The following is a 3,132-nucleotide window of genomic DNA, read 5'->3' as shown; positions in this document are numbered from 1 at the left end:
TTTGTGGTAATCTATCACTGATCTTGGCTGTGTGTAGTCTGTTGGTTATGTGATCAACGTACAGTGCCTTCAGAAAGTATTCACAATTAATGTTATCAGCAACCATTGGTCCGATTGACACGAAATTTTCACCAAGTGATTGGAATTATGACGTCATAGGTCACGTGGTATGGGCACCATCTTGGAAAACACTTTCAACTTTGCCCATCTGTATCTCCGAAACGGCTTAATGGAAAAAATTGTCATGGCTCATTCTAAAGAACTCTGCAATGGGACCAAAAAACATGTTTATTGAGGATATTAAAAGTGCTAACGTTACGAGGTTAGAATTCAACAAATAGACCCCTTGATGCCACTAATATATTTTTTTTACATAACCTTCATTAAAAAAATTCAGAATGCAAATAATTTATATGTCATACGTCACATGGCTTGCCCCCCATATTATTTTTTTGTGAAAAACACTAAAGCCCTTTTTCTCCAACTCCTGAACAGATCAATCCCAAACTTTGCATGCAGAATCGCATGCCCATGACAAACAAAAAGTTCCCGCATGACGACGTCATACCATTTAGGAGTTGTGACGTTTTTAAGCATAAACTTAAAATCCTATCTCCTCCATAATTTTTGAAGATAACGAGTGGAAACTTTACAAAAATGTTCCCCATGTGGGGAAGTTAAAACTTTACTTGAGAAGTTTCGATAAGTCACATGGTTTGGCTGCAATAAATAATTGAACGAAAATCATTAAAAGCTTATATCTCTTGAGCCGCTGCATTGATCGGCTTGAAATTTTAATGCAATGTAGCTCTCATCAAGCGGAATAAGTGTTTAAAATTTGAACATGATTGGTGGTACGGTCTCAAAGGTAGAAGTCGTTATTGCTGGAAGAAGAAGAAACACAACACTTTTTCTTCTCAGGGCATGTAACAGATTGCGCCATTGCCATTTTTTGAATTTATCCTTTAAAAATCATTTTCTCTGCAATAGTTGGACCGATTGACAGGAAATTTTCACCATAGGAGCGCCTCGTCATAATGGAGTAGCATGGGTTTTTTGCCTGTAGAATATTTTAATGGTAATTATGACGGCACAGGTCACGTGGTACAGGCGCCATCTTGGAAAAACCTAAAAACTTTGCACCTCGATATCTCCAAAACCACTGCACAGAAAAATTGAGACATATCACATTGTAAAGCGGGGTTGTTTCAAAGGGGGGTCGTTTCAAAGCGTGTCTGATGAAAGCGGGGTCGTTTCAAAGCGGGTTGTTTCAAAGCGTGGTTGTATCAAAGCGGGGTTGTTTCAAAGCGGGGTTGTATCAAAGCGGGGTTGTATCAAAGCGGGGTTGTTTCAAAGCGGGTTGTTTCAAAGCGTGTCTGATGAAAGCGGGGTTGTATCAGAGCGCATCTGATGAAAGCGGGGTTGTATCAAAGCTCGTCTGATGAAAGCGGGGTTGTATCAGAGCGCATCTGATGAAAGCGGGGTTTTTTCAAAGCGGGGTTGTTCCAAAGCGGGGTTGTTCCAAAGCGGGGTTGTTTCAAAGCGCGTCTGATGAAAGCAAGGTTGTTTCAAAGCGGGTTGTTTCAAAGCGCGTCTGATGAAAGCGGGGTTGCATCAAAGCTCGTCTGATGAAAGCGGGGTTGTATCAGAACGCATCTGATGAAAGCGGGGTTGTATCAAAGCTCGTCTGATGAAAGTGGGGTTGTATCAGAGCGCATCTGATGAAAGCGGGGTTGTATCAAAGCTCGTCTGATGAAAGTGGGGTTGTATCAGAGCGCATCTGATGAAAGCGGGGTTGTTTCAATGTGGGGTTGTTCTAAAGCGAGGTTGTTTCAAAGCGGGGTCGTTTCAAAGCGCGTCTGGTAAAAGCGGGGTTGTATGAAAGCGTGTCTGATGAAAGCGGGGTTGTATGAAAGCGCGTCTGATGAAAGCAGGGTTGTATGAAAGCGAGGTTGTGTCAAATTGGGGTCGTTTCAAAGCGGGGTTATATGAAAGCGTGTCTGATGAAAGCGTGTCTGATGAAAGCGTGGTTGTTTCAAAGCAGGGTTGTATGAAAGCGAGGTCGTTTCAAAGCGGGGTCGTTTCAAAGCGTGTCTGATGAAAGCGGGGTTGTTTCAAAGCGGGGTTGTTTCAAAGCGTGTCTGATGAAAGCGGGGTTGTTTCAAAGAGGGGTAGTTTCAAATCATGTCTGATGAAAGCGGGGTTGTTTCAAATTGGGGTTGTTTCAAAGCGGGGTTGTTTCAAAGCGTGTCTGATGAAAGCAGGGTTGTTTCAAAGCAGGGTTGTTTCAAAGAGGGGTCGTTTCAAAGCGTGTCTGATGAAAGCGGGGTTGTTTCACAGCGGGGTTGTTTCAAATTGGGGTTGTTTCAAAGAGGGGTCGTTTCAAAGCGTGTCTGATGAAAGCGGGGTTGTTTCAAAGAGGGGTCGTTTCAAAGCGTGTCTGATGAAAGCGGGGTTGTATGAAAGCGGGGTTGTTTCAAAGCGGGGTTGTTTCAAAGCGTGTCTGATGAAAGCGGGGTTGTTTCAAAGCGGGGTTGTTTCAAAGCGGGGTTGTTTCAAAGCGGGGTTGTTTCAAAGCGGGGTTGTTTCAAATTGGGGTCGTTTCAAAGAGGGGTCGTTTCAAATTGGGGTCGTTTCAAATTAAAGTTGTTTCAAAGAGGGGTCGCTTCAAATTGGGGTTGTTTCAAAGCGGGGTTGTTTCAAATTGTGGTTGTTTCAATGCGGGGTTGTTTCAAAGAGGGGTCGTTTCAAAGCGGGGTTGGATGAAAGCGGGGTTGTTTCAAAGCGTGTCTGATGTATGCGGGGTTGTATGAAAGCTGGGTTGTTTCAAAGCAGGGTTGTTTCAAAGCGGGGTTGTATCAAAGCGTGTCTGATGAAAGCGGGGTTGTTTCAAAGAGGGGTCGTTTCAAAGCGTGTCTGATGAAAGCGGGGTTGTTTCAAAGCGGGGTTGTTTCAAAGAGGGGTTGTTTCAAAGAGGAGTCATTTCAAAGTGTGTCTGATGAAAGCGGGGTTGTTTCAAATTAAAATTGTTTCAAAGAGGGGTCGCTTCAAATTGGGGTTGTTTCAAAGCGGGGTTGTTTCAAATTGGGGTTGTATCAATGCGGGGTTGTTTCAAAGAGGGGTCGTTTCAAA

Source organism: Myxine glutinosa, chromosome 9, assembly GCF_964187855.1.
Source record: "Myxine glutinosa chromosome 9, kmMyxGlut1.1, whole genome shotgun sequence".
Classification (NCBI taxonomy): domain Eukaryota; kingdom Metazoa; phylum Chordata; class Myxini; order Myxiniformes; family Myxinidae; genus Myxine; species Myxine glutinosa.
This window is presented reverse-complemented; position numbering follows the sequence as displayed.